At 40.7% G+C, this 14,631-nt stretch overlaps 1 long non-coding RNA gene across 5 annotated transcripts in view; it reads right to left on the bottom strand.

Moving 5' to 3' along the window:
• Positions 1–13,652, bottom strand: part of LOC102901343 — a 181,900-nt gene extending 168,248 nt beyond the window's left edge. For 2 of the 5 annotated variants that reach the window (XR_006598462.1, XR_006598463.1), the window contains exon 1: positions 13,238–13,652. This is a non-coding gene — a long non-coding RNA (uncharacterized LOC102901343). The remainder of the gene's footprint in view (positions 1–13,237) is intronic. The other 3 variants (XR_002742543.2, XR_002742542.2, XR_440378.4) reach the window with 3 other exon arrangements.
• Positions 13,653–14,631: the final 979 nt, after the last annotated feature.

The following is a 14,631-nucleotide window of genomic DNA, read 5'->3' on the forward strand; positions in this document are numbered from 1 at the left end:
TCTGCAGGTGCATCTTTACTAGGGAAACTCAGCCTGAGAATCAGCACAGCAGGCCCTCCCTCAGAAGACCAACACAAACGCCTCACAGGCACCAAGTCTACTGATCATAGAGTGGTGCAAAGCTTTAACTCTAGGGGGAATGGGATCTAGCCTCTTTGTTTTTTATTTTTTTAATGTTTATTTATTTTTGAAGGAGAGAGAGACAGAGCACGAGTGGAGGAGGGGCAGAAAGAGAAGGAGACACAGAATCCAAAGCAGGCTCCAGGAGCTGAAGTGTCAGCACAGAGCCTGACATGGGGCTCAAACTCACGAGCCATGAGATCATGACCTGAGCCAAAGTCAGACGCTCAACCGACTAAGACCCCCAGGCACCCCAGATCTAGACTCTTTTAACAAACAGACCAAAATACACCTAGTTAAAACTCACCACACACTGGACAAGATACAAACACTCCCCACTGCAGGCCAGGAGAAACTCTGCAGAGGACTGACCTAAGGGAAAGAGCAGCCAAGACACCACAGCAGGCTGCACACTCTGAAACACTTTCTGAAGCTCCAGGCCCTGGACAGTATAGGACCTCTTCTTAATATAGCCATATTCTCAGGAAGAGAAAGGATAACAGGCTTTCCTAAAACACACACACACACACACACACACACACACAGTGACCTAGACAAAATGACAAAACAGAGTAATTTACCCCAAAAGAAAGAATAAGAAAAGGTCACGGCAAGAGATTTAATCAAAACAGATAAAAGTAATATGCCTGAACCAGAATTTAAAACAGTAATCATAAGGATACTATCTGGGCTTGAAAAACCATAGAAGACACTAGAGGATCCCTTACTGCAGAGATAAAAGAATGAAAAACTAGTCAGGCTGAAATTTTTTTAAAAAATGCTATTACCAAGATGCAAAACCAACTGGATATAATGATAACAAGGATGGACAATGTCGAGGAATAAATCAGTGATATAGAAGATAAAATTAGGGAAAATAATGAAGCTGAAGTGAAGAGGGAAAGAAAAGTATTACAACACAAATGTAGACTTAGGAAACTCAGCAATTCCATAAAGCATAAAAACATTCATATCATAGGAGTCCCAGGAGAACAAAAGAGAGCAAAGGGGGCAGAAGATTTACTTGAGCAAATTATAGCTGAAAACTTCCCTAATCTAGGGAAGGAAACAAATATCAAAATCCAAGAGGCATAACTCCCAACAAAATCAACAAAAGCCAGCCAACACCAACACATATCATAGTAAAATTTACAAAATACACAGACAAGGAAAGAATCCTGAAACAAGCAAGGGGGAAAATGTCCTTAATCTACAAGGGAAGAGAAATCAGGTTTGCAGATCTCTCCACAAGAACTTGGCAGGCCCAGAAGGAGATGGCATGATATATTCAATGTGCTGAATGCAAAAAGTATGCAGCCAAGAATACTTTATCCAGCAAGCCTATCATTCAGAATAGAAGGAGAGATAAAGAATCTCTCAGACAAACAAAAACTAGAGAAGTTCAGCCCTGCAAAAAATATTAAAATTTCTTTCCCACAAAGACTAGAAAGGAACAGGGAACATCATCAGAAACACCAACTTTACGGGTAACACAATGGCACTAAATTCATATTGTTCAATAATTACTCTGAATGTAAATGGACTAAATGCTCCAATCAAAAGACATACAGTATCAGGGGCACATGGGTGGCTCAGTCAATTGAGCATCAGACTCTTGATTTCAGCTCAGATCATGATTTCATAGCATGTGGGTTCAAGCCCCACATCAGGCTCCACACTAACAGCACAGAGTCTGCTTGGGATTCTCCCTCTCTCTTCCTCTCTCTCCCTCTGCCCCTTCCCTAGTGTCTGTCTGTCTGTCTCTCCCTCTTTCTGTCAAAATAAATAAATTAAAAAAAAAAGACATAGGGCATCAGAATGGATTTAAAAAAAAAAAAAAAGACCCCTCTATATCATACCAATAAAAGACTCATTTTAGACCTAAAGATACCTGCAAATGGAAAGTGAGGGGACTCTATCTATCATGGTAATGGATGTCAAAAGAAAGCCAGAGTAGCCATACTTAGATTAGACAAACTAAATTTTAAAACAAAGACTATAACAAGAGATGAAGAGAGACACTATATCATAAGGGGTCTATACAACGAGAAGACCTAACAATTGTAAATTTTTATACCCTCAACTTAAAAGCACCTAAATATATAAATCAGTTAGAAACAAACATAAAGAAACTCATCAATAATAGTACAATTAATAGTAGGGAACTTTAACACCCCACTTACAACAATGGACAGATCATCTAGGCAGAAAATCAACAAGGAACATTTCATCCTAAAGCAGCAGAATAAAGCACTCTTTTTGAGTGCACACAGAACATTCTCCAGAATAGATCACATACTGGGACACAAATTAGGCCTCAACCAGTACAAAAACACTAAGCTCATATGGTGCATATTTTCAGACCACAACACTATGAAACTTGAAGTCAACCACAAGAAAAAAATTGGAAATTAGATAACACCGCAAAAATACGAATAATTATAAGAGAATATTATGAAACATTATACACCAACAAACTGGGCAAACTGGAAGATATGGATGAATTCCTCAACACATACAAACTACCAAAACTGAATCAGGAAGAAACAGAAAATTTGAACAGACCCATATCTGGCAAAGAAATTGTATCAGGTAATCAAAAGTCTCTCAATAAATAAAAGTCCAGGGCCAGATGACTTCCCAGGGGAATTCTAGCAGACATTTATTTATTTTTTATAGATGGTTTTTAATGTTTGTTTTTGAGAGAGAGAGACAGAGCATGAGCAGGGGAGGGGCAGAGAGAGAGGGAACACAGAATCTGAAGCAGGCTCTAGGCTCTGAGCTAGAGCCCAACACGGGGCTCGAACCCACAAACTGAAATCATGATCTGAGCCAAAGTCGGACACTTAACTGACCCAGGCACCGCTACCAGACATTTAAAGAAGAGTTAGTATCATAATTAATTAATTAATTAATTAATTAATAAAATAAAGAAGAGTTAGTATCTATTCTTCTCAAAGTATTCCAAAAAATAGAAATTGAAGGATGACTTCTAAATTCATTCCATGAGGCCAGTATTACCTCAATACCAAAACCAAAGACCTCACTAAAAAGGAGAATCACAGGCCAATATACGTGATGAAAACACACACAAAAATTCTCAACAAGGTACTAGCAAATCAAAGCCAACAGTGTATTAAAAGAATTATTCACCACAATTAAGTGGGATTTATTCCTGGGCTGCAGGAATGATTAAATATTTGCAAGTCAATCAATATGATACACCATATTAATAAATGTTTTTTTATTTATTTTGAGAGAGAGAGAGCACCTTCAGGCAGGGGAGGGGCAGAGAAAGAGAGAGAATCACAAGCAAGGGCTTGATTTCATGACTATGAGGTCACAACCTGAGCCAATATCAAGAGTCAGACACTTAAATGACTGAGCCACCCAGGTACCTTCTGATGCACCACATTAATAAAAGAAAGGGTAAGAACCATATAATCCTCTCAATAGATGCAGAAAAAGCCTTTGACAAAATACAGCATCCATTCTTGATAAAAACCCTCCACAAAGTAAGGATAGAGGGAACATATTTCAACATCATAAAGGCCATCTACAAGAGACCCACAGCTAATACCCTCAATGGGGGAAAACTGAGAGCTTTTACTCTACAGTCAGGAACAAGACAGGGATGTCCATTCTCACCATTGTTATTTAATGTAGTATTGCAAGTCCTAGCCTCAGGAATCAGACAACAACAAGAAATAAAAGGCATCCAAATCAGCAAGGAAGAAGTCAAACTTTCACTATTTGCAGATGACATGATACTCTGTATAGGAAACCTGAAAGTCTCCACCAAAAATTCCTAGAACTGATACATGAATTCAGCAAAGTCACAGGATACCAAATCAATGTAAAGATATCTGTTGCATTTCTATACACCAATAATGAAGCAGCAGAAAGAGAAATCAAGGAATTGATCCCATTAACAACTGCACCAAAAAACCGTAAGATACCTAGGAGTAAACCTAACCAAAGAGGTAAAAGATCTGTGCCCTAAAATCTATAAAATACTTATGAAAGAAAATGAAGATGACACGGAGAAATGGAAAAACATTCCATGCTCATAGATTGGAAGAACAAATCTTGTTAAAATGTCGATACTACCCAAAGCAATCTACACATTTAAAGCAATCCCTATCAAAACAACACCCCAGGATTTTTCACAGAGCTAGAATTAACAATCCTAAAGTTTGTATGGAATCACAAAAGATCACGAGTAGCTAAAGCAATGCTGAAGAAGAAAAACAAAATGGGAGGCATCACAATTCCGAACTTCAAGTTATATCATAAAGCTGTAGTCTTCAAGACAGTATAGTACTGGGACAAAAACAGACACATAGATCAATGGAACAGAATAGAAAATTCAGAAATAGATCCACAGCTATATGGTCAACTCATCTTTGACAAAGCAAGAAAGAATAGCCAATGGAAAAAAGACAGTCTCTTCAACAAATAGTATTGGGAAAACTGGACAGCAACATTCAGAAGAATGAAACGGGATCACTTTCCTACACGATACACAAAAATAAATTCAAAATGGGTGAAAGACCTAAATTTGAGACAGGAAACCATCACAATCTTAGAGGAGAACACTGGCAGCAACCTCTTTGACCTCAGCCACAGCAACTTCTTACTAGACACATCTCCAGAGGCGAAGGAAACAAAAGCAAAAATGAACCATTGGGATTTCATCAAGATAAAAAGCTTCTACACAGTAAAGGAAACAGTCAACAAAACTAAAAGGCAGCCTACGGAATAGAAGATATTTGCAAATAACATATCTGAAAGAGAGTTAACATCCAAAATCTGTAAAGAACTCACCAAACTCAACACCCAAAAAACAAATAATCCAGTGAAGAAATAGGCAGAAGACATGAATAAACATTTTTCCAAAGAAGACATCCAGATGGCCAACAGACACACAAAAAGATGCTCAACACCACTCATCATCAGGTAAATACAAATCAAAACTACAGTGAGATACCACCTCACACCTGTCAGAATGGCTAAAATTAACAACACAAGAAACAACAGATGTTGGTGAGGATGTGGAGAAAGGAAAACTGTCTTACAATGTTGGTGGGAATGAAAACTGGAGCAGCCACCCTGGGAAACAGTGCCATCTCCTCAAAAAGCTAAAAATGGAACTACCATATGACCTAGTCATTGCACCACTAGGCATTTACTCAAAGGATACAAAAATACTGATTCAAAGAGGCACATGCACCCCAATATTTATGGCAGCACTATCCGCAATAGCCAAGTTATGGAAAGAGCCCAAATTTCCATCAATGAATGAATGGATAAGGAAGATGTGGTGTGTATATATACCAGAATCAATCAGCCATCAAAAAGAATGAAATCTTGCCATTTGCAAAGACATGGATGGAGCTGGAAGGTATTGTGTTAAGCGAAATAAGTCAATCAGAGAAAGACAAATACCATATGATTTCACTCATATGTGGAATTTAAGAAACAAAACAGATGAATATAGGGGAAGGGGAAAAAAGAGATGGAAGCAAAATATAAGAGACTCTTAACTATAGAGAACAAACTGAGGCTTGCAGGAGGGGAAGTGGGCAGTGCATGGGCTAAATGGATGATGAGGATTAAGGAGGGCACCTGTTGGGTTGTGCACTGGTTGTTATATGTAAGTGACAAATTCTGCTACTGAAACCAATATGACACTATATGTTATCTAAAGAGAATTTAAATAAAATTTGGGGGGGAAATGGTCACAATCCAACACACGGACACCACCAAGTGCTAGTGAGGATGTAGAGCAATAGAAACTCTCATTCACGTCGGTGGGTGGGCAAAATGGTGCATTGACTTTGGAAGACAATCTGACAGTTTCTGACAAGGTAAACAGTCTTACCAAATACGCCCCTAGGTATTTACCCAGCTGATTTTAAAACGTGTATCCAGATAAGAGCCTACAAATGAACATTATAGAAGTTTTGTGCAACCAAGATGTGCTTCAATAGGCAAATGGATAGACAAACTTTGGCACATCCATACAATAAAATATTACTCAGCAGTGAAAAGAAATGAGTTATCAAGCCACAGAAAGACATAAAGGAAATTTAAATGCATATTGAAAACTGAAAGAAACCATTCTGGAAAGGCTATATACCATATGATTCCATTTATACAACATTCTGGAAAAGGCAAATATGTAGACACATTTAAAGGATTAGTGGTTACCATGGGGCACCTGGAGGGCTGTCAGTTAAGCATCCAGCTTCAGCTCAGGTCATGATCTCACAGTCTGTGGGTTTGATCCCCATTTCAGGCTCCATGCTGACAGCTCAGAGCCTGGAGCCTGCTTCAGATTCTGTGTCTCCCTCTCTCTGCCCCTCCCATGCTCATAATTTGTGTGTGTGTGTGTGTGTGTGTGTGTGTGTGTGTGTGTGTGTCTCAAAATAAATAAATATTTTAAAATAATAAATAAATACATAAATACATAAATAAGAGATTAGTGGTTATCAAGGGTTCAGGCAGAGGAGTGGGGATGAAAAAGTGGGGGGTTTTAGGATGGTGAAACTATTCCACATGACATTGTGCATTTGTCAAACCCCAAAAGACCGTACAGCACAAAAATTGAGACTTAATGTATGTGCATTTTAAAAAATCATTTAGGAAGTCAGAGACCTAACCCCAGAGATCTGGGAATGTGACCCTACCTGGAAATAGCATCTTATCAAGTTAACACAAGGTCCTGCTGTAGTAGAGTGGGCTCTGAAACCCATCTGACGGGTGTCCTTCTAAGAAGAGACGGACACACACAGGGAGAAGATGTGATGACAGGGGCAGAGATTGGCATAACGCTGCCACAAGACAAGGAGTGCCAGGGATTGTCAGGCACCACCAGAAGCTGGAGGAGACAGAAAAGGATCCTTCCTTAGAGGCTGCAGAGGGAGCCTGGCCCGAACAACACCTTGATTTCAGACTTGAAGGCTTCAGAGCTGTGAGACAATGAATATCCATTGCTTTAAGCCACACACTTTGTGGTACTGTGTTACAGCCTCCCAGGAAACCAACACACCCCCTCTGTTACCTGGCTTGAGATAGAAGGCATCACCCCACCCTTCCCAGCAGAGAAAGAAAAACACCACAGCGCTGTGACAGCTCTCTGCAGAAAAACCCTCCTTTTCCTCACCTCTTGCACCTCAATTCCATTCTAGGCTGGAGGCGTGTGGTTCACTAACACACAACTCACCTGGGGCCATTCCCTTTGCAAGTCTCACACACAAAGCGCCCCTCGTTTCAAAACATGGGGCACCTGGGCTCTGTTTTGGCTTTGGGAGCCCCTGCTGAAACTGAGGTTTTTAAAGTTTCATTTTAACATCTTGCTGCGTGTTATATTTGATTCGGTCTCTCCTATTCACTGGATTTCTTCTTTGCCTCTTAATTCAATCAGAATATTTGGGCCAGAATATAGCACATATTTCCTGCATGGTGTCATGCTGTGGCCCGCTCCCTAATGTCCACAGCTGAAGCCACATGAACCCCATCAGGACCCGAAGCCCCACTCCAAACCCTGCTCCAGAGAAAGGCAACAACATCAAAAGGGCTCTGGCGAGATAGCCCATCTGCTCCACGTTAAGTCGGTTTCCTCACTTATTCTTGGTATCCTCGGGATTCTGAAACTGAGATATAAAACTTCCTATGCCCAGCACCTTTAGAGACAAAACTCCTCTCCCAGCACACAGGCTCGCCAACTTGCAATGACTGCATTCTTGGCTCTGACCCCAGCCCCGTGAGATTAGGTTTCAACTATCTCTGCTCAATCCTTAACTCACCCTTTGAAGAGAAAGCCTGGCTATTGGATCAGGTCTGTACCTATTGCTAAGGAATAGCATTCATATCTCACCTACCTTTCTCTCTTCCCTCCCCATCCATTGTGGCCCACGTCAGAGAACACAGGACACCAGACCTCCCTCCTGCTGGATGTGAATAGACAAGCTGAGCTGTGACCAAACCACAGCTACTCAGAAAATGAGCCTTTACGTGAAGGTGATACTGAGATGTCAGAGTAGACAGATAGAAAATATCTAGACCCTTGGGGCACCTGCATGGCTCAGTCAGTTAAGCATCTGACTCTTGATCTTGGCTCAGGTCATGATCTCACAGTTCGTGAGATGGAGCCCCATGTCGGGCTTTGCGCTGACAGTGTGGAGCCTGCTTGGATTTCTCTCTCTCCCTTGCTCTCTGCCCCTCCCCGACTCACACACTCTCCCTCTCAAAATAAATAAGCAATAAAAAAAAAAAAGCCAACCTGGATCTTTGAAGACCACATGAGCCACTGGATCAACCAGCCCTGAAATCCACCGTATCTTCAGACTTCTGTTCATTAGTCACCCAATGTTCTCATCAGTTAGCCAGTATGAGTCAGGATTCTTTTTTCTCTGCAACTAAAACACCCTATTGGATCCACCCTCAACTTGGACCAACAATCAGACTCGTGGCTCTGCACACTTGTCACCAGATGTTCAACTGAGTGTGTGTGTTTGTCTACACATCTATCTAAACACCTTGAAAAACATAAAATGCCAATTGGAACTTCTAGCATGAGGGCCACCTAGGTGGCTCAGTCGGTTAAGCATCTGACTCTTGATTTCAGCTCAGGTCACGATCTCACAGTTTTTGAGTTTTATCCCTGCATCAGGCTCTGCACTGATAGTGTGGAGCCTGCATGGAGTTGTCTCTCTCTCTCTCTCTTTCCTTAACCTACTCTCTCTCTCAAAATAAATAAACTTAAAAAAAAATGAAATCTTAAAAAAAAGAAACTTCTAAAATGAATTTTTGTATTTGCACACTCTACAATGTGTCAGTGAATCAAATAGCGACAGATACAATAAATATGTCATAACCGCAAGAGTTGTGTGTAACACACAAATATAGATTACTTAACATAATCTTAACTAGAGAAAAAAAATTAGTGTTTTATGTCATGAATAATGATACTTTACCAAAATTACTTTAATGGTATCTGGCATTAAAATGTAAATGCTTTTGTGTAAAGTTTTAGGATGGGGTTTTAAAAAAATTTTTTTTAACGTTTTATTTATTTTTGAGACAGAGAGACAGAGCATGAACGGGGGAGGGGCAGAGAGAGGGGGAGACACAGAATGGAAGCAGGCTCCAGGCTCTGAGCCATCAGCCCAGAGCCCGACGCGGGGCTCGAACTCACGGACCGCGAGATCGTGACCTGAGCTGATGGGTTTTAAATGCCATCCTAGGGGCACCTGGGTGGCTCAGTCGGTTAAGCGTCCAACTTCAGCTCAGGTCATGATCTCGCAGTGCATGAGTTCAAGCCCCGTGTCGGGCTCTGTGCTGACGGCTCAGAGCCTGGAGCCTGTTTCAGATTCTGTGTCTCCCTCTCTCTCTGCCCCTCCCCTGTTCATGTTCTGTCTCTCTCTGTCTCAAAAATAAATAAAAATGTTAAAAAAAATAAAAAATAAATGCCATCCTAATAACCATTAGGATCCCAATAAAAATAATGAGCAAAAGTTGTGGTAAGCAAACATGACACTGAAGCTATCACAATGGCCAACATTCTGTATGAGTAAATATGTCTATTAACTCTGCTATGCTATGGCCAGCATAGGGCTAATGCCAAACATCTGATGGCAAACTGAAAATAATCAAATGACAATGGGTGTCTCCAAATAGTCACGGATTTAGACTATGAAATAGAATTTTACATATTAACATTTTTATTCCATGGTCTAACTGTAATACAGCTTTGTTCTTTATCGAAGTCAAAACTAAATTTTAACACTGAATCTTAACATTCGTATATTTCACTAATTAAGAGCTAATGTATTTATTTGCAAACCACTGGAATTGCTTCTCTGATAGAACTAGAAAGTAAAACTGGGAATTGAATCTGGTCCCTACACTTTTTGTTAATATGGTCACCAAAACCCTGAAGCTCTCCTACATTTTCAAGCCAATGATTCCACATTAATGTCACAATTTGGTTTTGAAACAAATGCGTTTCAAATGTTCACAGATGTTAGAGCTCAAAAACTCACATTTAAGGCACATACATTCTTCGGCAGTAGTAAAGAGTATACTGGACTTTTGAAGAATTTACAAAACACCCCAGAAAACATTTGTATAAGGAAAAAAAGTAACTTGACATCTTAACTGAAGTCAGCCTCATGACAATTACAAAAAACTAAACACAGATAATTAAGCCATTTATTATCATCCAAATAAACACCAGTAAGGTTTAGATAAACTAATGAATAGTCTAAAACATAACACAATGGTGAACACCATCTCCAAACGCAATTTTAAAATATTTTACTTAAGTGGAAAATAAAAAGCAATAGTCTTGGCATTTGCCCAAGACATGCATTCTCAAATTCTTGTATTTATTTACTAGAACCATACAGTATCTTTCATCTTAAGAATTCCAACTTAATGCTAAGAATCTTGAAAATAACCAGAGGCAAGCACACTGCTTAATTGTCCTCAGACATCCCCATAAGAAATTACGTTCCCATCAAAATTTAAGGACTAGCTTAAAATAAACAATTACACTTACATAATAACTTCTCTCCCTCCCTCCCACCCTCCTTCTCTCTCTCTCTCTATCTCCCACACACACAAATACACAACCCCCCAACCTTCCCCACCAATACACACACACACACACACACACACACACAGAAAGAAAAAGTACCAAATTGATTATTTGGGTCTGAATGAATAGGCAGTAAGTAACTATTTAGTCTAAAGTTTTTAAGCCATAGTCTTCTGATCTATAATTGGTCACCCTTCATTTTTTTCTACACAAATTAGTAAATTATTAACTGTTTTCATTTCAGTTGTAATGCAAAAAAATTTAATGTAAGCACTTTCTCAATTGGAGTGTCTGCTTTATGTCCAAGGACACAAGGGGACTTCACCCTGCTGTCAGGCTCATCAATTACACAGTCATTGAGTGATACCACTTTAACAGATAAATGAAGCATTTTTAACCCAGTCAAGGTAAAGGGTGAATTGCATTGCAGATGGCAGAAGAGATATATATCTTGCCATATTCTGAGTAAGAAGAATGTTAGGAGAACTGCATCGCCTTAGGGAATGGTGTGCAAATCCGCCAAGGGAAACACAGGAAGAGGGTGCAGGGCAGTATTTATGGGGAGGCACGATGTAGGTTCGCTGATGTGGTTCCTTTGAATTATATCAGCTTCATAGCTATGTTTGCATTAAGTGATGTGTTTATTTGGTTTTATAGTTGTGTAAGATCCATAGAGGTAGAAATTTTTATATAGATTTGTGTTTCTACATATATGAATACGTAAAAGTTGAGGCCCCTGGGTGGCTCGTCAGTTAAGCATCTGACTTCATGAAGCTCAGGTCATGATCCCACCGTTCATGAGTTCGAGCCCCGCATCGGGCTCTGTGATGACAGCTTGGAGCCTGGAGCCTACTCCGGATTCTGTGTCTCCCTCTTTCTCTCTGCCTTTTCCCCAAGCATGCTCACTTGCTCACTTGCTCTCTCTCACTCAAAAACAAATCAACATTAAGAAAAAAATGTTTTAAAGAATCATTTAAGTTAAAAAAAAAAAAAACACTTAACTGAGTCTCCTGAATCTTTTCATTTACATACATACACACACACACAAATGGGTTTTCGTATCAAATCTTACCATTCCCCTGAGATCTTCTTGTGTGACTTACCAACAAACTGGCAGAGAGGAAACATTTCAGACAATTGCTACATTATGACAAAAGCTGAGCCCCATGGCCCACATCTTGTTGGCACAAAATTCAGTCTTGCAACATATTCTTAAACAGATAGATTTTATCCAATAATATAATTGCCCGTGGCTCTGAGAACACAGGTTTCATGTATGGCTCTAGCATTATGGCAGCAAAGAAAAATAGAAATTATCACACTGATCCAATGTATTCACTCATCAAACCAATATTTATAAGTATACAGGGCTTCATAGTGGCTGCTGGAGATGCAATGCTGATTTTTAAAACAGCACCATGACCCTTGCCTTCATGGAGCTTATGGTCTAGTGGAGGAAACCGCTACTAACCAAACGATCGTGCAAAGACAGTAAAAACCGCTGATGGTGTGTGCTCTGAAGTCACCCCTTGCCGTGAGGAAGGTGTACAGATAAGCAAGTAAGTTTTCATCAACCTAATATTCTGTTGCCAAAAGCGCCCTTGCTTTGACCTGAAAGTGGATGTAGACCAGCTTTCTGGCTGTCAGCACAAAGAACACGGCCTTGGAGGTCACACAAGTCACATTTTTCACAGTCTTATCTGAAAACCAACGAGCTACTTAGGAACATAGCTGACCTAATACTGCAATTTGAAGAAAAAAATTCCAGTTCATATACCAGAAGGAGGAGGAAGAGAAGAAGAGGAAGAGGAAGGAGAAAAGGAAGGAGAAGAAAGAAAAAAGGAGAGAGGAAGGAAGGAAGGAAAGGAGGGAGGAAGGAAGGGAGAGAGGGAAGAAGGAAAGAAAGAAGGAAGGGAGGAAAGGAAGGAGACAGAAAGAAAGAAGAAAAGAAAAGAGGACGCCTGGCTGGCTTGGTCAGTAGAGTGCGTGACTCTTGATGTTGTAAGTTTGAGCCCCACGTTGGATATAGAGATTATTTACAAATAAAATCTTGAGGGGCACCTGAGTGTCTCAGTCAGTTAAGCTTTGGACTTCAGCTCATGTTATGACCTGGTGGTTCATGAGTTCGAGGCCCCCATCAGACTGTCTGCTGTCAGCACAGCACCTGCTTCGGATCCTCTGTTCCCCACCCTCTCTCTCTCTGCCCCTCCCCTGCTCCCTCTCTCTCCTAAAAATAAACATTTAAAAATTAATTAATTTATTTATTTTAAAAAATTTTAAAAAGAGGAGGGGGGGAGGAAGAAAACAGTGAGACACAAGTTGAACGACATATTCCTCGCCCACACCCCCCAATGGCTCTCATCATATTCAGGGCAAAAGCCAAAGTCCCTCCAGAGGCCAACAAGCCTAAGTAAACGATGCCCCAACCCCAGCCTCATTACCCCCTGCTACCCCCTTGCTCTCCAGCCACATTGTTCTCCTGGCCATTCCCAGAGCACACCAGGAACTCACATCCACACGAAGGCTTCAGTGGGGTGCTCTTCTCCTAAGCATCTGTACCCCTCACCCCTACTTCCTTCAAGGGTTCACTCAAGAGACACCTTCCCAGTGAGGCCCACTATGACCACATTCTTAAATGCACCACCTTCCCCCACATTCTTATTCTGTTTCCATAGCACCCTCCCCTTCTAATGTACTAAATAATTTACTTTTTTGTGCTTTGTTCATTGCTCCACCACCAGCAATAAGAATTGTGCCTGGCAATAATATCAACAAATACTTGTCCAATAAACCAATGAATGAACACCCTGGCAAATCCCTACCACGGTATCACAAGGGAACTCTGTCATAACGTTACCCCTGTGAATGCCAACAACAGTTCTCCAATGTGCAGTTAATAATTATGTCAAAAGTTTTAAGTAGTTGTTTTCTTTTTTGGAGCAAGCATGAGCAAGGGAGGGGCAGAGAGAGGGGGCAGACAGGGGAGAGAATCCCAATCAGGCTGTCGATGTCAGCACAGAGCCTGACTCGGGGCTCAGTCCCACAAACCATGAGATCATGACCTGAGCTGAGATCAAGAGTCGGACATTTAACTGACTGAGCCACCCAAACGCCCCAAAGTTTCAAGCAGCTTTTAAATATATATATTGCATAGTCACGATGGGCCAGGCACTGTGCCAAAGGCTGCAGGTCAATTATTTAATTGTTGCCACAACTCTGTCAGAGGCAATCTTCCCCTATATTACAGATAAGGAAGCTGAGACCTGGGGAGATCAGGTTATTTGGCAGTGGTCACACAGGTGGCAAGAGGAAGAGCCAGGGTTAAAGCAGGATTCAAGTCAAGAACATCTGTATCCGATGCCCAAGCTTTCAACCACTGTCTTGTCCCGCTCACCTGTTCAGCTAAGAAGGTCTACAGAAGACTGAAATATTGCAGTGCACATGAGCAGCGATCCAATCATCTGCCTCATCCATGAACAATTCTAGACAACAGGGGACTGCATCACCTTTGTTATAATTATTATCATAATGATAAGGAGGAGGAAGCAGGTGATGGCTAGGGATCAGAGCCTATCACTCATGACGGATCTCCATGTGATGTACTAAGCACTCATGCTTCACATAAATGTCCATAAATATTATTTCTTGATTTTTTTAAATATCAGTCAGCAGAGAGTTTGGGGTTTTACTCTGACAACTATCTAAAGTGTAAATTACATACTGCAAAGTACAGGCAGGGCCACACCCCTTCATCATCCAGTGGGTTTAAGTAGGATTTGTAGAATAAACTACAAGGTACCTGAACAGAAGGTGGTTCACTCCACAGGAAAGAGGCCCGGGGTCATAATTTTCCCCACAGGACACTTTCTGGGTCCCACACACAGACAAATGGACCGTTGAAGTCC

Source organism: Felis catus, chromosome B2, assembly GCF_018350175.1.
Source record: "Felis catus isolate Fca126 chromosome B2, F.catus_Fca126_mat1.0, whole genome shotgun sequence".
In the NCBI taxonomy this organism is placed as follows: domain Eukaryota; kingdom Metazoa; phylum Chordata; class Mammalia; order Carnivora; family Felidae; genus Felis; species Felis catus.